The sequence below is a fragment of the Trichechus manatus genome, unplaced genomic scaffold (genome assembly GCF_000243295.1).
Source record: "Trichechus manatus latirostris isolate Lorelei unplaced genomic scaffold, TriManLat1.0 scaffold00052, whole genome shotgun sequence".
Taxonomy (NCBI): Eukaryota; Metazoa; Chordata; class Mammalia; order Sirenia; family Trichechidae; genus Trichechus; species Trichechus manatus.
In genome coordinates this window covers 12061711-12084605 of record NW_004443988.1, presented here as the reverse complement: position 1 = coordinate 12084605, position 22895 = coordinate 12061711, and the positions used below count along the sequence as shown (strand labels likewise).

Genomic DNA, 22895 nt, shown 5'->3' with positions numbered 1-22895 from the left:
AAAAAAAAAAAAAAAAAAACACACCTTGACCAAGTAGGATTCATACCAGGTATGCAATCAATCAACGTAATCCACTACATAAATAAAATAAAGAATCACATGATCATCTCAATTGATGCAGAAAAGGCATTCGACAAAGTCCAACACCTATTCCTGATAAAAACTGTCAATAAAATAGGTATAGAAGGGAAATTTCTCAGCATAATAAAGGGCATCTATGCAAAACCAACGGCCGACATCATTCTTAATGGAGAGAGGCTGAAAACATTGCCCTTGAGAACAGGAACAAGACAAGATGAACTTTATCTCCACTCCTATTTAACATTGTGCTGGAAGTCCTAGCTAGAGCAATGAGGCAAGAAAAAGAAACAAAGGGCATCCAAGTTGGTAATGAAGAAGTTAAACTGTCCCTGTTCTTGTATGATATGATACTATACATAGAAAACCCTAAAGACTCTACGAGAAAACTACTGGAACTAATAGATTCAGCAGATTAGCAGGATACAAGATAAACATACAAAAATTGGTTCGATTCCTATACACCACTAAAGAGAACGATGAAAAGGAAATCAGGAAAACAATACCATTTATAATAGCCCCTAAAAAAATAAAATACTTAGGAATAAATCTAACCAGGGACGTAAAAGACCTATACAAAGAAAACTACAAAACAGTACTGCAAGAAACTCAAAGGGATCTACATAAGCGGAAAAACATACCATGCTTATGGATAGGTAGACTCAACATTGTGAAAATGACAATTCTACTCAAAGCTATGTATAAATACGATGCAATCCCAAAACGAATGCCAACAACATTCTTTAAAGTGATAGAAAAACAAATCAATAACTTTATATGGAAAGGGAAGAAGCCCCAGCTAAGTAGAGCACTACTGAAGAAGAATAAAGTAGGAGGACTCGTGTTACCTGACCTCAGAACCTACTATAGAGCTAAGGTAGTCAAAACAGCCTGGTACTGGTACAACGACAGACATATTGACCAATGGAATAGAATTCAGAACCCAAACGTAAATCCATCCACCTATGGTCACCTGATCTTCGACAAGAGCCCAAAGTCCATCAGATGGGGAATAGACAGTCTTTTTAACAAATAGTATGGGCAAAACTGGACGTCCATCTGCAAAAAAATGATAAATAGGACCCACATCTCACACCATATACAAAAACTAATTAAAAATGGCTCAAAGACCTAAAAATAAAGCCAAAAACTATAAAGTTCATAAAAGAAAAACTAGGATCAATGCTAGAGGCCCTAATACACGGCATTAACAGGATACAAACCATAATCAACAACACACATACTCCAGAAGATAAGCTAGGTAACTTCGATCTTCTAAAAATTAAATACTTAGGCTCATCAAAAGACTTCACCAAAAGAGTAAAAAGAGAACCTACAGACTGGGAAAAGATTTTTGAACAGTACAAGTCAGACAAAGGTCTAATCTCCATAATCTACAGGAAAATCCAACACTGCTACAAAAGACAAATAATCCACTTAAAACATGGGCAAAGGATATGAACAGACACTTCACCAAAGAAGACATACAAGCAGCTAACAGATAGACAACATGAGGAAACTACGAATACTAGCCATTGAACAAATGCAAATTAAAACCACAATGAGATACCATCAAACACCGGCATTACTGGCATGAATCAAAAATAGTGTAAATAAATACTGGAGAGGCTGTGGGGACATGGGAACTCTTATGCACTGCTGGTGGGAATACATAATGATACAACCATTTTAGAAAATGATATGGTGCTTCCTTAGAAGGCTAGAGACAGAAATACCATACAATCCAGCAATCCCACTCCCAGGAATATATCCTAGAGAAATAATAGCCGTCACATGAATAGACATATGCACACCCATGTTCATTGCAGCATTGTTCACAATAGCAAAAAGATGGAAACAACCTAGATGCCCATCAACAGATGAATGGATAAACAAACTATGGTACCTACACACAGTGGAGTATTATGCAACAACAAAGAACAACGATGAATATGTGAAGCATCTCATAACATGGATGAAACTGGAGGACATTATGCTGAGTGAAATAAGTCAATCACAAAAACAAATATTGTATGAGATTTCTACGATAAAAACTCATGAAAAAGTTTACACAGAAAAAGAAAGAATCTTTGTTGGTTACGAGGGATGCGAGTGGTAGAGGGGAAACTAAATAGGTAAGTGGTAAGTTTGGTGAAGGGTAAGACAGTACACAATACTGGGGAAACCAGCACAACTTGTACAACGAAAGGTCACGGAAGCCCCATAGACACATCCAAACTCCCTGAGGGACTGAACTGCTGGGCGGAGGGCTGTGGGGACCATGGTCTCAAGGAACATCTAGTTTATAAAGACAATATTCTATATTCTACCTTGGTGAGTAGCGTCTGGGGTCTTAAAAGCCTATGAGCAGCCATCTAAGATACTCCACTGGTCTCACTCCTGCTGGAATAAGGCAGAATGAAGAGAAGAAGATACAAGGAAAAGATGAGTCCAAAGGACTAATGGACCACAGCTACCAAGGCTTCCACCAGACTGAGTCCAGTACAGCTAGATGGTGCCTGGCTACCACCGACTGCTGTGACTGGGATCACAACAGAGGGTCCTGGACAGAGCTGGAGAAGGATGTAGAACAAAATTCTAACACAAAAAAAGACCAGATTTACTGGCCTCACTGAGACTGGAGATACCTTGAGAGTATGGCTCCCAGACACCCTTTTAGCTCAGTGGTGAAGTCACTCCCAAGGTTCACCGTTCAGCTGGGAATTGGACAGCCCCATAAAACAAAATGAGACTAATGCAGCACAGCAGTCCAGGGACAGGGAGTGGAGGGCAGAAGGGGACAGGAAAGCTGGTGATAGGGAACACAAGGTTGAGAAGGGACAGTGTTGACATGTCGTGGGGTTATTAATCATTGTCATAGGGCAATATGCATACTAACTGTTTAATGAGAAACTATTTGTTCTGCAAACCTTCATCTAAAGTGCAAAAATGGAATTATCTATGTGAGATCAAATTGACAACAGCAACTCAAAAGGTTTGATGGGAAGCCTAGGGGACAGTGAGTTGAAGATTATGGTGATGGAATAATTTGGAAAAGGACAGTGAGAATAGCAGCACAAGTGGAAGAATGTGATCGATGTCACTGAATTGTACACATAGAAATTTTTGAAACGGTGTATCTTTGGCTATGAATATTTTCACCAAAAAAAAAGAGGTCCTCCAAGGTCGAGAAGGGAAAGTGGTGACATATCATGGGGTTGTTAACCAATGTCATAAAACAATATGTGTATTGACTGTTTAATGAGAAACTACTTGTTCTGTAAACATTCATCTAAAGTACAATAAAAAAAAATTTTTTTAAATCACAGGAACATCTTAAGGTTTTTCCCCATTTCTCTGACATTGATACATATCTCATCCGTGTTCAAAGTAATATCCCGATTTTCCTTAACATTCTTGAGTTCCTCAAAACAGTTTTTTTTTCTGACATTAAATTTCATACTGCTTTGAACTGGTTAATGACAGTGCAACTTACCATGTCATTTATAACTGTATATAACTATTTTTTTCAGACTTTTCCATTGTAGGACTTTTTCTCTATAACCAGGATTTCTCAGATGAGGACTGCAAGTCTCGCAGGCTTATAGATAGAATCTGCCGATACTGACATAGCTCTGCTAAGCTGTTTTCTTTCTAAAACCCATTTATGTGACCAGCATTGCCTTCTTAAAGCAGACATGAGATCCCTGAGCATACTCTATTGTCCAAACCTAGTCCATAATATTAGAACCTAGTTTTCTCTATTTCCATTCTTTTATCAAGATTCATGTTTTAGAGTTGGCTAAGAAAAACAACAACTATCTGCTTGAGTGCATCTCTAATATTATACATTGTTTCACAATAAAAAGTAAACAGTATTTTTTGTTCCTTTTTTCATTTTAGTGTAGATAGATAGTTCAGGGAATCATAAAAACGTCTGCACTACTGACCTAGTTGTACTCTAAAAACCCAGCCTCAAAGATAGTTTAAAATTTATTACTGTTGTCCACACATTCATTAATTCAATATGCACCTACTATAGCACTACGAATAAGACACCAGAAGCAAAGAGTAACACTGGTAGAGAGATACAAACAGCTCCCTTCAACATCATCTTCCATCCTGATTATCAGGAAGAGGGTGCAACCAAGGAAATGGTACATGCGGGCCTTTATTAAATGAGAACGAGTAATAAGATGAATAGATGCGATCTTTATATAATCTTACATCACAAACATAATGAGTAAATACTGTATTACTTAGTGTGTCCTTGTAAATACCTCAATGGTTATACAAATAAAGCTAGAAATTAATTAACAAGTAGTTATATTTCTTAGAATTTCAACTTCTGCCAGAGTACTAAATGCTACACAAAGTTAGGGAAGATTTATCTCCCCTAAACTCATATTTTAAATTAGGTAATGCTCTCTACATCCCTCTTCTAAGATCATCAACTACCATGAAGACTCTGGCTTTTAAACACTGAGAGGAGGCAGACAATTAATTTTATGGCCTTGTTCCTCCAATAATTCTTAGGTATGCCTGTATCACTAGGTTTCAAATGTGTCTGTGCTGAAAATACAAGATAGAAATCAGAGTATAAAATTATTTGCAAGCAATTAAATAATACTCCAAAGCAAACTTAATTCTAAACATGATTTCAAACTTGAAAAACCACAAAATGGAGAAAAACGAGTAAAACCACCCTTAGTGTAAACTCTACCAGACTTTACAAAGTTATGTTAAAGATTATCATATCTACCTGAAGACAGCAGAAATTCCTGCATGATATTGGGGATATATCTACTTATTGATATCTTTTGGTTAGCAAAATGATGCTTCTTAGTCATGATTACAATTTTTAGGTTTTTGCTAATGTGGGATCAAAACCTGTCTTCACATGGTATGAGACTTCCCATTCAATCAATTTTCTAGATGAACTATAACCTGAGATGCCTGTTGCAAAAAATTTCTAACCTGTATTTATTAAACTTGCATCACAAAAATAATAGCTACTACTTCCTGGACCAGGCATTGGGTTAAGTGCTTCATATGTACATTTTATCTGTTAATTCTCAAAACAGACCAACCTGACTCAGCAATTCCACTCCTAGGTATATACCCAAAAAACTTGAAAGCAGAAACTCAGAGACTTGTACACCAAAGTTCACAGCAGCACTATTCACAATAGCCAACAAGTGGAAACAACCTAAATGCCCACCAACAGATGAATGGATAAATAAAATGTGGTGCATACATACAATGGAATACTATTCAGCCAGTAGGAGAAATGAAGTCTTGATAAATGCTACAATATGGAAGGAGCTGGATGGCATTATGCTGAGTGAAACAAGGCAAATCACAAAAGGACAAATATTGTATGACTTCACTTATATAAAAAGACAAGAAAAGGCAAATGTATAGACAACAAAGTTTATTAGTGGTTACCAGGGGCAGAAGGGAGGGGAGAAAGGGGAGGTTAATGGTGATAGAAATATCACGTTGATAAAGGGTAGGGTTGCAAAGCTGATTATTGTAATTGCTGTCAATAAGTTGTACACCTGTAAAAAGTTGAATTGGCAAAAGTTGTGTGATAGATATATTTACAACAATAACAGAAAAAGAAAAAGAGTAGCTGCTAAGGATGCTTATATACAACCAAAAACCTCATGGGATTTAGTTTCTTGGCTTGGAGGTTTGGGGTCATGGTTACTTGGGACATCCCAGTTAACTGGCCTAATAACATGTTTAGTGCTTCTGTTCTACCTCCTAGTTCAATGTGTAGTGCCTTGGGTCTTAAAAGCTTGCAAGTGGCCACCCAAGGCACAATAAATGGTTTCTATTTGCCTGGGACAACAGAGGAAGTAGAGTCAGGAATAGAAGGCAGACATGGAATGTGTGGCTAGTTGCCTCAATGAATAATAAACTGCTCCGTTTATCACGAGACCAGTAGAACTGAATGGTGCCAGACTACTATTACCGAACATTTCTATCAAAGACTCCATATAAGAATCCTGATCAAAAAGAGGTGAGGGGAAGAAGGCAGAATAGAATTTCAAAATCTCATGGACTCTAGACTTCCTGAGCCATGAAAGTTGGATGAACCCCTGAAACAACTGCCCTGAGATAATCTTTAAACTTCCAACTAAAAATATCCCCTGAAGTCTTCTTAGAACAATGTTGTTGTTAGGTGCCATCGAGTTGATTCCGACTCATAGCAACCCTGTGTACAACGGAACAAGACCCTGCCTGGTCCTGCACCATCCTCACAATCCTTGTTATGCTTAACCCCATTATTGCAGCCACTGTATCAATCCACATTGTCGAGGGTCTTCCTCTTTTTTGCTGACTCTCTACTTTACCAAGCATGATGTCCTCCAGGGACTGATGGCTCCTGATAAAATGTCCAAAGTATGTGAGATTTGTTTGTTCTTTTGGTATATTCAATATTCTTCGCCAACACTACAATTCAAAGGTGTCACTTCTTCGGTCTTCCTTATTCATGTCCAGCTTTAACCTGCATATGAGATGACTAAAAACACCATGGCTTGGGTCAGGTGAACCTTAGTCTTTAAGGTGACATCTTTGCATTTCAACACTTCAAAGAGGTCTTTTGCAGCAGATTTGCCCACTTCAATGAGTCTTTTGATTTCTTGACTGCTGCTTCCTTGAGTGTTGACTGTGGATCCAAGTAAAATGAAATCCTTGACAACTTCAATCTTTTCTCCACTTATCATGATGATGCTTATTGGTCCAGTTGTGAGGATTTGTGTTTTCTTTCTGTTGAGCTGTAATCCATACTGAAGGCTGTGGTCTTTGATCTTCATCAGTGCTTCAAGTCTTCTTCACTGTCAGCAAGCAAGGTTGTATCATCTGCGTAACACAGGCTGTTAATGAGTATTCCTCCAATCCTGATGCCGCATTCTTCTTTATGTAGTCAAGCTTCTCGGATTATTGCTTAGGATATAGACTGAATAGATATGGTGAATGGATACAACCCTGATGCACACCTTTCCTGACTTTAAACCACGCAGTATTCCCTTGTTCTGTTCCAATGACTGCCTCTTGATCTATGTACAGGTTCCTCATGAGCAAAATTAAGTGTTCTAGAATTCCCATTCTTCATAATGTTATCTATAATTTGTTATGATCCACACAGTCAAATGCCTCTTAGAACAATATTTTAGCTTAACTAGTAAAAAATGTTTGCCTTGAGCATTATGTTCTTTTAAGAACTATCTACAAGGGATTCAACTGACAACAGCAACTGGAAAGATTACACAGGAGCCTTAGGAAGCAGTGAATTTATGTTAGTGGGGGAGGAACAACTCAGAAAAAGAGTGTGAGAATGGTTACACAACTCAAAGAATGTAATCAGTGGCAATAAACAGTACATGTAGAAACTGCTGAATTGGTATATGTTTTGCTGTGTATGTTCTCGACGACAACAAAATAAATAAAATTAGAAACCAACAAAAAAATGAGACCAATCATTTTAAATATGAGGAAACTGAGACTCACAGAAGCCCAGTAATCTGCCCACAGTACAACTACTTTGTCAAACAGTTTGGCATTCACTCAGCTATACTAATCACAGGTATTTATCCAAGGAAATAAAACATATGCCCTTATAAAAACTCATATGTTAAGTTCATAATGGTTTTAGTTGTAATAGCCAAAAACAGGTGACTGGATAAACTGTGGTTTATCCAAATAATAGAATATTGTTGCTGTTGTCATAGAGTCAGTTCTAGCTCATAATGACCCTATGTACAACGGAACGGAACACTGCTTGGTTCTGTGCCACTCTCACAATTACTGCTATGTTTGAGGCCATTGTTGCAGCCACTGTGTCAATCCATCTCACTGAGGTTCTTCCTCTTTTTCGCTGACCCTCTACTTTACCAAGAATGACATCCTTCTGCAGGGACTGGTCCCTCCTGATAATGTGTCCAAAGTACATAAGACGAAGCCTCGCCATCCTGACTTCCAAGGTGTGCTCTGGCTGTACTTCTTCCAAGACACACCTGTTCGTTCTTCTGGCAGTTCACAGTATACTCGATATTCTTCACCGACAACATAATTCAGAAGCATCAATTCTTCTTTGGTCTTTCTTATTCACTCTCCAGCTTTCCTACGCATATGAGGTGACTGAAAATACCATGGCTTGTTCTGTTCAAATGATTGCCTCTTAGTCTATGTACAGGTTCCATGTGAGCACATTAAGTGTTCTGGAATTCCCATTCTTTGTAATGTTATCCATAATTTGTCATGATCCACAGCTGAATGCCTTTGCATAGTCAATAAAAGACAGGTAAACATCTTTCTGGTATTCTCTGCATTTAGCCAAGATCCATCTGACAACAGCAACAGAATATTACTCAGCTAGAAAAGGGGATGAACTATTGATGAATCCAACAACATGGTGAATCTCAAAATAACTAGGCTTACTAAAAGGAGCCAGACAAAAAAAGAATACATACTGTATGCTTCTATTTATATAAAATTCTAAAAAATGCAAACTAACCTGTAGTGACAGAAAATAGATTACTGTCGTCCTTCACATACGTTTTCCAATTTCATATCTGTGCCTCACACAGGTACGGAATTGGAAAATGGAGAAATATTTTAATAGCCTTTTCAGATAATTTTGAATATTCTTCCTTTACACATCATCAAAACTTAAATGGTAATTTCTTAAAAACTGACTGCAATGTGGGATCAGAAATATCAATAACTTTTTGTATTCTGTTATGTTAAAATCAACAATATTGAAGGATTCTACAGGGAAAATATTAAACAACACAGGAAGCATCAAAAGAAGATAGAAGGAATACAGACAGAACTATACCAGAAAGAATTGGCTGATGTTCAACCATTTCAGAAGGTAACATACAGGAATCGCTGGTACTGAAGGAAGAGGTCCAAGCTGCACTGAAGGCACTGGCGAAAAACAAGGCTCCAGGAACTGACGGAATACCAACTGAGATGTTTCAACAAACAGATGCAGCGCTGGAAGTGCTCTCTCATCTATGCCAAGAAATCTGGAAGACAGCTACCTGGCCAATTGACTGGAAGAGAACCACACTTATGCCAATTTCAAGAAAGGTGATCCAAAAGAATGTGGAAATTATCGAACAATATCATTAATATCACACGCAAGTAAAATTCTGCTTTCAAAAGTGGCTGCAGCAGTACATCAACAGGGAACCATCAGAAATTCAAGCCAGATTCAGAAGAGGACATGTAATGAGGGATATCATTGCTGATGTCAGATGGATCCTGGCTGAAAGCAGAGAATACCAGAAAGATGTTTACCTATGTTTTACTGACTATACAAAGGCATTCAACTGTGGGGATCATAATAAATTATAGATAACATTACAAAGAATGGGAATTCCAGAACACTTAATTGTGCTCATGAGGAACCTGTACATAGATCAAGAGGCAGTAGTTCGAACAGAACAAGGGGATACTGTGTGGTTTAAAGTCAGGAAAGGTGTGCATCAGGGTTGTATCCTTTCACCATACTTATTCAATCTGTATGCTGAGCAAATAATCTGAGAATCTGGACTACATGAAGAAGAACGCGGCATCAGGGTTGGAGGAAGACTCATTAACAACCTGCGTTATGCAGATGACACAACCTTGCTTGCTGACAGCAAAGAGGACTTGAAGCACTTACTGATGAAGATCAAAGACCACAGCTTTCAGTATGGATTACACCACAACATAAAGAGAACAAAAATCTTCACAACTGGACCAATAAACAACATCACGATAAATGGAGAAAAGACTGAAGTTGTCAAGGATTTCATTCTACTTAGATTCACAATCAACACCCATGGAAGTAGTAGTCAAGAAATCAAAAGACACATTACATTGGGCAAACCTGCTGCAAAAAAAGGACCTCTTTAATGTGTTAAAAAGCAAAGATGTCGCCATGAAGACTAAGATGCACCTGACCGAAGCCATGGCGTTTTCAATTGCCCCAGAGACATGCAAAAGCTGCGTAATGAATAAGGAAGACTGAAGAAGAATTGACGCCTTTGAATTGTGGTGTTGGAGAAGAATATTGAATATACCGTGGACTGCCAAAAGAACAAGCAAATCTGTCTTGGAAGAAATGCAGCCAGAATGCTCCTTAGAAGCAAGGAAGGCGAGACTACGTCTCACATACTTTGGACATTTTATCAGGAGGGATCAGTCCCTGGAGAATGATGTCATGCTTGGCAAAGTAGAGGGTCAGTGAAAAAGAGTAAACCCTCAACAAGATGGACTGACACAATGGCTGCAACAACGGGCTCAAGCATAACAAGGACTGTGAGGATGGTGCAGGACAGGCCAGTGTTTCGTTCTGTTGTACATAGGGTTGCTATGAGTTGGAATCGACGGGACAGCACCTATCAAAAACAGTATTAAAATTCATTTGGTCTATCTTATACTTTGAATGGATCTTTTACTCACACATTATTTAGTAACATCCTTATATTGATCATTTGGAAAATATTCATTCACTGAGTTGTGTCGATATGCCAAATTTTGACACATTTTATCACACAACATCAAAAATATATTCATTAATATAAATACTGATCACATGAGGAAAGTATTTAATTATTAGGAAAATACTTTTACTTGAAAGCTCAAATTTTATCACTGGCAACACACGCTGTCAGTGACAATGTTTTTAGTCATCATGTCTCCATAATCTCCTCTGGTCTATGACATTTTCTCAATCTTTCCTTGCTTCTCATACACTTTAAAGAGTATTGGTCAGGTATTGTAGACTGCCCCTCATTTTCGGTTTGTCTGAAATTTTTCTCATGACTTCATGAAGAATATCATAGAGGTGACAACCCCTTTTCATTGCATCATATCAGGAGGTACACACTATTAGCATGACTGGTAATGTTAACTGGGGCCATTTGGTTAAGATAGTATCTGCCGGGTCTTCCACTCTAAAGTTACTATTTTTGCCCCTGCATAAACAGACTGTTAGAAGTTAGTCAATAGTTTCAGCCCAAGTGCAAGGAGAGAGGAATTAAGATCCATCTTCTGGAGGGAGGCGTATCTAAAAAATTGTCAATATATTGTTAAAACCATCAAAGTAATTAGCAAATATCTGGGGCAGATACGCTGTATGCAAATATCCAGTTTGTAAATTTCACCCAACTTTTACCATTTGTCAGCGGATATTTCTTGCAGCAATTACTATTGCGATGTTGTAACAGTGATTTTCTATTTCCCTCATTCTGCCTACATTTAATATTTGGAATTCTTCTTTTAAGGAAGATTTATCCCCTCCCCCCCTTTATCTTATCCAGTTATTTATTTATATCAGTACGGACTCATGAATATTTATTTTATCCTCTGGATTACTTGTTTTTTTGCTCAGATTGTTACAGCTTTGGCCTTTGGGACTTCTTTCAGGTTGGGTTTTGACATGCCCTCATTTTTTCTTTCTTTCTTTTTTTTTTTTAAAGCACTGTCTTACTTCCTGAAACTATAAGATGCTTCTGGCACATCTTGTGTATTCCTTGCCCTGGCCCTTCAATCAGCCATTTTTCCAAGAAACCCCTGTTCCCTTTCTTGGAGAATATAATGTGGAAATGGATATTTGGGCACTGGGTGTATACCAGTTTTTGCATCACCAGTGCAAATGTCAACATGATGATAAAAACAAATAACATCTTTGTATTATTATGAAAATGGTTTTTACCTCATTGGCCACCTGAAAGGGTCCTGGAGACCCCTAGGGGATTGCTGACCACACACCAAGGATCGCTACATTAAGCATCTGGGGTCTTAAACTGTGAGTAGCCATCTAAGATACTCCACTGTTCTCATCCCTTCAGGAGCAAGGGAGAATGAAGAGAACAGAATACAAGGAAAAGATTAGTTCAAAGGACTAAAGGACCACAGCCACCAAGGCCTCCACAAGACTGAGTCCAGTACAGCTAGATGGTGCACGGCTACCACCACTGACTGCTCTGACTGGGATCACAATAGAGGGTCCTGGACAGAGCTCAAAAAGGATGTAGAAGAAAATTCTAACTCACAAAAAAAGACCAGATTTACTAGCCTGAAAGAGTCTGGAGAAATCCCAAGAGTATGGCCCCCAGACACCTTTTTAGCTCAGTGGTGAAGTCACTTCCGAGGTTCACCGTTCAGCCAGGGATACGACAGACCAATAAAACAAAATGGGACTAATGAGGCACAGCAGTCCAGGGACAAGGACTAGAAGGCAGAAGGGGAAAGGAAAGCTGGTGATAGGGAACCCAAGGTTGAGTAAGGACAGTGTTGACATGTAGTGGGGTTCTTAACCACTGTCATAGGGCAACATGTATACTGTTTAATGAGAAACTATTTTGTTCTGTAAACCTTCATCTAAAGTGAGAATAGCAGCACAACTGGAAGAACGTAATCAATGTCACTGAACTGTGCATGTAGAAATTTTTGAAATGGTGTATCTTTGGCTATGTATATTTTCACCAAGAAATAAAAAGGTCGAGAAGGGAGCGTGTTGACATGTTGTGCGGCTGTTAACCAATGTCATTAAACAATATGTGTACTGACCGTTTAATGAGAAACTACTTGGTCTGTAAACCTTCACCTAAAGTACAAAAAAAAAAAAAAAAAAAAAAGAATTGCTACATTAAAGCAAATCTTCCAAAAATGTCTATCAGAAAATACTTATTTGACTTCATGAATTACCAGTTTATAAACCTGAGAGGAATAACATACTTTCATTCAGTATTTATTTAGTGCCTACTCTAGGCCAGATATTATTTTCAGCACTGATTCAAAAACTGCAGGAAAAAAAAAAAGTCCTGCCCTTATGGAGCTACTATTCTATAAAGGAGATACAATAGACAATAAATTTACAGTAAGTGTAATGGAGAAAATTAAAGTAGGTAAAGGTGTTCTTGGGAAATTAGGGTGCTCTCTTCCTTTTTCATAGGAAGAAACCACGACAACACTAGAAATTAGTTGTGTGTCAGCCTTCTATAGACAAGAAATGTTGAAGAAGGCCCAAAAGAAAGAGAGAAAGAAGGCAATAAGCCCAGCCATTACTAAAGTTAGACTAAGGGAATGAAAATAAACCATGGTGATTTAGTGAAAGGTATGCAGGGGTTTGGTGGTAGGGAAAATCAAATAATTAAACAAACACAAATCCATAGAACAACTGTTTTACAAATCTTTCCTTAGTGTCCACTTGTAGTGAGTTTAAAAGTGAAAGAAATCCACTCAATATAATTCTCTCTCAGATCGAAATGGCAAAATATAATTTTCTTCTTGAGAAAAGTCTAGGAAAAATCTTTAGTCCTTTGACCTAAAAAGAGTTTTACAAGTTTTGGGCAACTGAAATGACAAATTCATCAATTACAAGAACTTATTTTCAACTTATAGAAGAACTGTTAAAAATGTATTGATAAGATTACTTGGAAATCTTGGTGGGATAGTGGTTAAGAGCTATGGCTGCTAACCAAAATGTCAGCATTTCGAATCCACCAGGTGCTCCTTGGAAACTCTATGGGGCAGTTCTACTCTGTCCTTCAAGGTTGCTATCAGTTGGAATTGACTGGATGGCAATGGTTTTGTTTTGGTTTAAGATTACTTATTTTTTGTTTTACTTTTTTTATGTATTATGGGAGCTCCAGGAGGAGGGGGAAAAAATCCGAATTTTTCAAGAAATAATGGCAGAAAACTCCCCAAATATCACAAAAGATGAGAAATTTTACATCCAAGAAGCTCAATGAACTCCATGTAGGATAAGACCCCAAGAGAAACATACTGAGTCACATCATAAACTCCCCAGAACTAAGGACAAAGAATTTTGAGAGCAGCATGAGAAAAACAAAATATCACATAATAATAAGATTAAGGGCTGATTTCTCATCAGAGAGCATGCAAGCAAGAAATAAATGGGACAGCATATGCAAACTAATAAAAGGAAAGAACTATCAACCAGGAATAATATACCCAACAAAACTGTCACTAAAAAAAACAAGGGTGAAATTAGGAAATTCCCAGATAAACAAAAATTAAGGGAATTTGTAACAGCCAGACCAGCCCTACAAGAAATATTTAAGAAGTCCTCCAGAAAGTAAAACAATACCATCAGGCAACAACCTGAAGTGATCATACAGCAGGAGATTCCTTTAAAAAGGAAAGAAGTGACAATATAAAGATTAAACACACAGTCCCGGCCGGTAAATACAACGGGCAGGTCTTTCACACTCTACGATGACAAAATTACAGGGAGAAAAAAAAAGATAATACTAACTAATTACCCATAACAATAAAACAAACTGGTATTACAAGAAAGCTGAATACAAAGATGCAATGTATAACATCCAAATAAAAGGAGGGGGGAATGGGGTAGATAGAGGCTTTTGTGTATGTTAAGGAAGTCAAATTGGTATCAAGATATAGCAGGTAGCTTTAATTGCAAGATATTAAATGTAATTCAAATGATAACCACAAAGACAATAAATAAAAAATTATAAGTCAAAATAAAGACAGAAAACAAAAAAGCTCAGTACCTACAGAAAAAGAATAATTAACAAGAGACAAAAGCTATAGATAGAATTCAGAACTGGAGAAACAGAAAGATAAAAGATCCTGTCTTAGTTATCTAGTGCTGCTATAACAGAAATACCACAAATGGATGGCTTTAACAAAGAGAAACTTATTCTCTCACAGTTTAGGAGGCTAGAAGTCTGAATTCAGGGTATCACCTGCAGGGGAAGGTTTTCTCTCTCTGTCAGCTCTGGGGGAAGGTCCTTGTCATCAATCTTCCCCTGGTCTAGCAGCATCTCCACGCAGGAACCCAGAGTTCAAAGGATGCACTCTGCTCCTGGCACTGCTTTCTTGATGGTATGAGGTCTCCATGTCTCTCTGCTTGCTTCTCTCTTTTATATCTCAAAAGAGAATGATTTAAGACACAATCTAAGTAAGTGCCTCTAATCCTGCCTCATTAACATAATACAGATAGGATTTACAACACATAGGAAAATTACATCGGATGACAAAATGGTGGACAATCACACATCACTGGGAATCATGGCCTAGCCAAATTGATACACATATTTTTGGTGGACACAATTCAATCCATGACAGATCCAGAAATCTAAAAACCAACATACAATAAAATGGCAGAGTTAAATCCCCCTCTATCAGTAATTACTCTGAAAATAACTGGGTTAAACACTCCAGTCAAGAGGCAGAGAGTGGCATATGGATAAGAAAACATGACCTATCCACGTGTTGTCAACAAAAGATACATCTTAGGCCCATAAACAGACTGAAGGTGAGTGGATGGAAAAGGATATTCCATGCAAACAGTAACCAAAGGAAAGCAGGGGTGGTCATACTGATGTTAGATAAAATAGACTTTAAATCAAAGTCTATTATAAGAGATAAAGAAGGACATAATAAAAGTGACAATTCATCAAGAAAAATAACAACCATAAATATATACAAACCCAACAGCAATGCACCAAAACATAAACAAGTACTGACAAAGCTGAAATAAGCTAAACACCACCCTCCCCCCCAAAAAAATAAACCATTGTTGTTAATTCCAACTCATAACATGATGCCCTTCTCCAGGGACTGGTCCCTCCTGATAACGTGTCCAAAATACATCTTTGCTTCTAAGGAGCATTCTGGCTGTACTTCTTCCAAGACAGATTTGTTAATTCTTCTGGCAGTCCATGGTATATTGAATATTCTTCACCAACACCATAATTCAAATGTATCAATTCTTCTTCGGTCTTCCTTATTCATTAGACAGCTTGCACATGCATACAAGGTGACTGAAAATACCATGGCTAGGGTCAGGTGTACCTTGTTCTGAAGGTGATATCTTTGCTTTTCAACACTTTAAAGACATTTTTTGCAGCGGATTTGCCCAGTGCCACACGTTTGATTTCTTGACTGCTGCTTCCGTGGGTGTTGACTGTGGCTCCAAGTAAAATGAAATCCTTGACAACATCAGTCTTTTCTGTTTGTCATGATGTTGCTTACCGGTCCAGTTGTGAGGATTTTTGTTTTCTTTATATTGAGGTGTAATCCATACGGAAGGGTGTAGTCTTTGATTTTCATCAGTAAGTGCTTCATTAATTGATGTTTGCAGCTGTTTCTTCTCATTTTGTGTCATGTCACATCAACGAATCAACACCCCAAAAGCTTTATTCCATCCACATCAAGGTCAACTCTAATCTGAGGAGACAGCTCTTCCTCAGTTTATTTTGAGCGCCTTCCAACCTGAGGGGCTCATTTTTCCAGCACTATCTCAGACAACGTTCCACTGCTATCCATAAGGTTTTCACTGGCTAATGTTTTTCAGAATTAGATCACCAGGTCATTCTTCGTATACTGTCTTAGTCTGAAACCTGTCCACTATGGGTGACTCTTCTGGTATTTGAAATACCAGTGGCATAGCTTTCAACATCACAGCAACATGAAAGCCACCACAGTATAACAAACTGATAGACAAATGGTGGAAAAGAATTAAATACCTAGGAATAAACCTACCCAGAAATGTAAAGGAGCTATACAATGAAAACTATAAAACACTACTGCAAGAGACTAAAACAGAATTAAACAAAAAGACATTCAGTCCTCGTGGAATAGAAGATTTAATATTGTGAAGATGGCAATACTACCCTAAGCAATATACAGATTCAATGCAATTGCAATCAAAATTCCAACAGCATTTTTTTTTTTTTTTACAGAAATGGCAAAACTAATCTTTAAATTTATAAGACAAGAGGCCCTGAGTAGGCAAAGTAACTTTGAAGATGAAGAACAAAACAAAAGGCCTCAAGCTTCCCCATTTCAAAATATACTATACAGCTACAGTAATCAAAACTGGTACTGGTTCAATAATAGACACACAGAACAAGGGAATAGAATTGACAGCCCAGAAATAAATCCATACATCTATGGTTAACCAAGTTTCTACAAGGGTGCTAAGTACATTCAATGGGGGAAGGAACAGTCTCTTCAATAAATGGTGCTGGGAAAACTGGATCTGCACATGCAGAAAAATGAAGCAAGATCCATACCTCACGTCACACACAAAAATTAATTCAAAATGGATCTAGGACGTAAAATGTTAAACCTAAAACCATAAAGTTCTTGGAAGAAAATACAGGGGTGAAGCTATGGGAGCTATTTTTTTTTTTTTTTTAAATCATAAGCTATCAAATACAACAATAAATGCATGAGGAGCAGAAGACAAAACAGATAAATAGGACCTCATAAAAATTAAGTACTTCTGTTCATCAAAAACTTTATCAAAAGAATAAAAAGATAACCTACAGAGACTTGGAAAAAATCTTTGGGAACCATGTATCCCATAACAGTCTAATATCTAAAAAATATACGAAATTTCTACATCTTTACAACAAAAAGACAACTAACCTGCAGTACAGTGAATTACTTAATATGGTCCTTCTAGCATGCATGAACCTGTGACTCCCACAAAATGATTTGGTGAGACTATGCAAATAAGGTGCTTGTGGCCCACCAAAAGGATTGGACAGCCTCTTAATAATGCAAATAAGGTGCATGGAACCTTTCTGGGGGTGGGACCATGCAAATAAGGACTACAGAACCCTAATAAGGGGATCGGTCAGTTTTACCATCCCACTAGGCTTAAAATTAGATCATCCCAGAAGCAAGAAGGGGAACTCATGAAGAAAGAAGAGCCAGGAGTGGAGCGCTTGTTTTGCCCCCAGAATCCCTGAGCTGAGAATCAACTAGACTCAGGAGACAGAGCTATAATACCAGAGATGGTGTAAGACTGCGAGAAGCTGTGGCAAGCACAGCTGAGAAATGGTAGCAGCAGAACAAGGAGACTGGTGAGAGTCGGTGTAGTGGGCTTCCCAGCCCATGGAGTAAGGTGGTTACAATGTGTATGCTGACCACAGAGCAAAAGAGCTGAACGCCTTCAAGCAGAAGGCTTGCTGGCTGAGTGGAGTTCCTCTGCGTGCTTGGCAGAGCCAGGCTCACTGAACCATGGAGCAAGAGAGCTGAGCGTCTTCAGGCAGGAGGCTTCCTGGTAGAGTGAGGTGCCTCTGGGCACTTACTGGAGGAGCTAAAGAGCTTTGTAACACTTGAATGAGCAGGGCAGAGGCCGAGGGCCAAGAGAGGCAGTCTGTCTTAAGATGGCTGAGAGGAGCCTGTCCTGAGGGGGCCGAAACGAGCCTGTCCTGAGGGGGCTGAGATGAGCTAGTCCTCAGGGGGTTGAGAGGAACCTGTCCTCAGGGGGCCGAGAGGAGTCCTGCACAGCTGACAGGATCTGAGAAAGCTGTTCTGCACTGAAGAAGGGAGACTGCCTACATGCTTCCTGATCCCGAGATGTAACCTGTTCCTTCCCTAATAAACCCCATAATCAAGGGTATTGTGAGCTCTGTGTGTCCACTGCAACGGATTATCGAACCCAGCAGAGTAGTAGAGAGTGCCGTGAGAGGGACAGCTGGTGAAAGAATTAGTAAAAACATTTGGAAAGAGAAGGTATGTCTGACCTCCACCTCAAAGGAATCAGCCTTGGGCTGCTGATCTTGATTCTCTCTTCTCCCCCTTGTGAAGTTAGACAAGGTCAGATGTTGTACAGACTCTTCAGCAAAAAGGATATCCACGTGGCCAATAAACTCATGAAAATATGCTCACTGTCATTAGTCATTAGAGAGATGCAAATCAAAACTACAACAAGATATCACCTTACCCCTACTAAAATGGCAATGCTTAAAAAAACAGAAAATAACAAATGCTGGAAAGGATGTGGGGAGAACGGATCTCTTATCCATTGCTGGTGGGAATGCAAAATGGTACAACCGTTGTGGAAAACTGCATGGCTCTTCCTCAAAAGATTAAAAATAGAACTACCATATGACTCAGCAATTCCATTCCTAGGTATATATCCTAGGAATGCAAAACTAACAACATGAACAGACATATGCACACCTATGTTCATTACAGCACTATTTACAATAGCAAAAAGATGGGAACAACCTAAGTGCCCATCAATGGATGAACGGATAAACAAAATGAGGTACATATATACAATGGAATACTACTCAGTCATAAAGAAAAATGAGGTCCTGATACATGCTGCAACATGGATGAACCCTGAAGACATTATGCTGAGTGAAAGAAGTCATTCATGAAAAGACAAATACTGTATGATCGCACTTTGATGAAATGACAAGAATAGGTAATGATATAGACAGCAATGATTATTAGTGGTTACCAGCAGTGGTGGGGAAGAGGTGGAATCATTCCTTAGGTAGTAGTTAGTTTTTGTTTATGGTGATGGGAAAGATGGTACCAAATGTGGGTGAAAATTGCACCACTTGACTAAGGTGAGTGATATCACTAAGCTGCACATAAGAAAAAGGAAAAACTGAAAAAAGTTATGTTATATATAATTTTGAAACAATAACAACCAAAAAAAAAGCTACAGCTGCTGACACTACTTAGACATAACCAAAGGATTAGGGTCATGGTCTCCTGGGTCAATCCAGTGAGTTGTCATAATACTGTTTTAAAAGGTTCTGTTCTACCTCTCAGTTTGGTGAGTAGTGTCTGCAGTCTTATAAGCTTGCCAATGGCCATCCAAGATACAATTGTTCTCTATTCACTTGGAGCAACAGAGGAAGAAGGAAACCTAAGAATCAGAGAAGCAACTGGACTACAGGATTAACTGCATCCATGAAGCACTGCTTCCTCTAAATGAGACCAGAAGAACTGGAGGGTACTCGGATACCATTATTGAACGGTTCATCAGGGACAAAATAGATGGATCCTGATAAAAATGGAAACAATGGGGACTGGAACTTCAAATTTCCAAAGAGTCCAGACTTACTGGACTCATTGAGTGCAGGAACCCCCAAGACTACTGCCCTGTGATACTCTTCAAAACTTGAACTGCAACTATCCCCTGAAGTCATCTTTAAAAAAAAAAAAAATTTAGCTCAAAAAGTAAAGAATGTCACCCTAAGTATTGTGCTCTTTTAAAAAATTATCTATGTGAGACTAAAAGGACAACAGTAACTCTGCAGCAAAGATGAGAAGTTTAGAGGGAAATGAGTCTACATTAATGGTGGTGAAACAACTACAGGAGAAATAACAAGACAGAATGTGAAGAATGTAACAAATGTCACTTAACAGTATGTATAACCCACTACCATCAAGTTGATTCTGATTCATAGTGACCCTGTAGGACAGAGCAGAACTGCCCCATAGGGCTTCTAAGGCCGTAAATCTTTACAGAAGCAGACTGCCACATCTTTCTCCTGCAGAATGGCTGGTGGGTTCAATCCGCCGACATTCTGGTTAGCAGTTGAATGTGTAACCAAATTAATGGAGCATGTTATGCATGTTTTGTTGTGTATGTTTTTACAAAAATAAAATGAAATGTTTAAAAATGAAATAAAATTAAAAAGTCAGTCCCTCAGACTAGCCAAATCTCCTGAGTTCAATAACTCCACGTGGCTAATGGCCACCACATTAGAGAGGATAGATAGAGGAGATTTCTACCATTTCAGAAATTTCTATTGGACGGCACTGTGAGCAAAGTCCATTTGAGCGTGTACATGAAGCGAAATAAATTGTCCTTCAATAGTCTTCCCAGTAAGGACCCTGGGAATATTGAAGATAGCTGCACTACAGGAGTCAGACAACCCTGGGTGACATGCCACAGGTTCTGGCAGCTTACAACGATTTCATCGTGGTCCACAGGTGATTTCTGTCTTCTGTCCCCACAAGGTGCTTGGGAATGTGGGCTGCTGACCACTTGCTCAAGAAGGAAAGATGGAAGGATCCAAACATCAAAATGTATTACTGGAATTTCAAAGTCTTAAATAAGAGTGAAAAAACTAAGACCTGGCATTCTTGTTTTGAAAGGCTGCTTGATCTCTCCTTTGAGTGTATGCCCACACATGCAACTCATTTCATATTTATATAAATCCATATAAAAACAGACAAAATACTTGAAATTAGATGGAGATAATTAAGTGTTTAATAGAACTATTCTAAGAATAGCCATTCATATATAGTTCACATGTAAACATTTATATTAATGTTAGTAAGCACTTTTGCCTAAAAAAATAAAAATCTGTATTAACATAAAATAGACTTTGAATTTTTAGAGTGATAGAACTGTTCTGTATGGTACTGAGGTGATGGATACATAACTCTTTGTATTTGCCAAGACCTATACAGAGTCAACATTTAAAAAAAAAAAAAAAACCCATCCCATTGCCATCGAGTCGATTCCGACTCACAGTGATCCTATAGGACAGAGCAGAACTGCCCCATAGAGATTCTAAGGCTGTAATCTTTACAGATGCAGACTGCCACATCTTTCTCCCATGCAGTGGCTGGTGGTTTCGAACCACCGACCTTTCAGTTAGCAGCTGAGCACTTTAACCACTGTGCTACCAGGGCTCCTAAGTCAACATTACTATATGTAAATTAAAAAACCAAAAACAACGAAGATGTTGGGGGAGTCTAGCATGGAATGTAGCCTATGACAAATGAATCTAACACTATTTCTGATGTATGATATAACCTCAATGTAGGGGGTAGGGTAAAAGGAGCTGATTTTTACATGTATACTAACCAAAAAAACCCCAAACCCATTGCCGTTGAGTAAATTCTGACTCATAGCAACCCTGCAGGACAGAGCAGAACTGCCCCCATAGGGTTTCCAAGGAGCAGCTGGTGGGTTAGCAGCCAAACTCTTAACCACTGCACCACCAGGGCTCCTACATGTATACTAGATTTGAACAAATAAGTAAATAAACTGTAGATACTGGAAATCAGATTTCTCACTGTCAGAAAGAAGTTACAAATAAGTAAATGGGAAGGCTAAATGAATCCTCTGGTGCTAGATGAGAGCTGGAGATATCAATATAAATTCATGTTCACTTTATACACGTAAGTAGATACAGAATTATAAATATTTACGTATGCATAGATACATTACTAGCTCTGTCTGCTGAGAGGGCCAAGCAACTAGCATGTGGTAGGCAGAATAATGACCCTTCCCCAACAATGTCCATGTTCTAATTCCAGGAACATAGGAAAGGAGAACCAAGGTTGCTGATCAGTTGAATAAAATAGGGAGATTATCCTGGATTATCCTGGCGGGTCCAATGCAATGACAAAGGTCCTTAAAAGTGGAGGAAGGAAGTAGAAGGTTCATTGTTAGAGTGATGTCATGTGAGAAGGACTTGACCAGCTATTGCTGGCTTTAAAGAAGGAGGAAGCGGGCATGAGCCAAGGAAGGTGAGCATACACTAGAAGCTGGGAAAGATAAGAAAGCGGATCCTACACACAGCCTATGGAAAGGAATCAGCCCTGCTGAGACCTTGATTTTCGCCCAGTAAGACCTGTGTCAGACTTCTGACCTACAGAACTATGTTAATAAATCTGTGTTGTTTAAGCCACTCAGTTTGTGGTACTTTGTTAAAGCAGCAATAAGAAACTAAAATAGAGCACAACCAGTCCCCAGATCTTAGCTTCTAACACCATTATCTGAGAAAAAGTAATAAGGACTCCTTACAGAAATGCTGATTCTAGGGCTTGGGCAGAGAAAATACCAGATGAACCCAGAGAATAAAGAAGTGATGAAAAGAAAAGAAAGATAGGGCATGTCAAAAGGACACATGATAAAAGCCTGTGAGCGGCCATCTAAAATACTCCACTGGTCTCATCTCTTCGGGAGCAAGTGAGAATGAAGAGAACAGGATACAACGAAAAGATTAGTCCAAAGGACTAATTGTCCACAGCTACCA

At 38.5% G+C, this 22895-nt stretch overlaps 1 protein-coding gene across 3 annotated transcripts in view; it reads right to left on the bottom strand.

Annotated features, from left to right (window-relative positions):
• Positions 1-22895, bottom strand: part of LCLAT1 (lysocardiolipin acyltransferase 1) — a 365885-nt gene that overhangs the window by 146598 nt on the left and 196392 nt on the right. Inside the window, exon 1 of one of the 3 annotated variants that reach the window (XM_023732462.1) lies at positions 14823-14855. The exons of the other annotated variants lie outside the window; for them this stretch is intronic. The gene's annotated coding sequence lies outside the window, so the exon portion shown is untranslated. Of the gene's footprint in view, positions 1-14822; positions 14856-22895 lie in introns of those variants that run through there. 3 annotated transcript variants of the gene reach the window in all.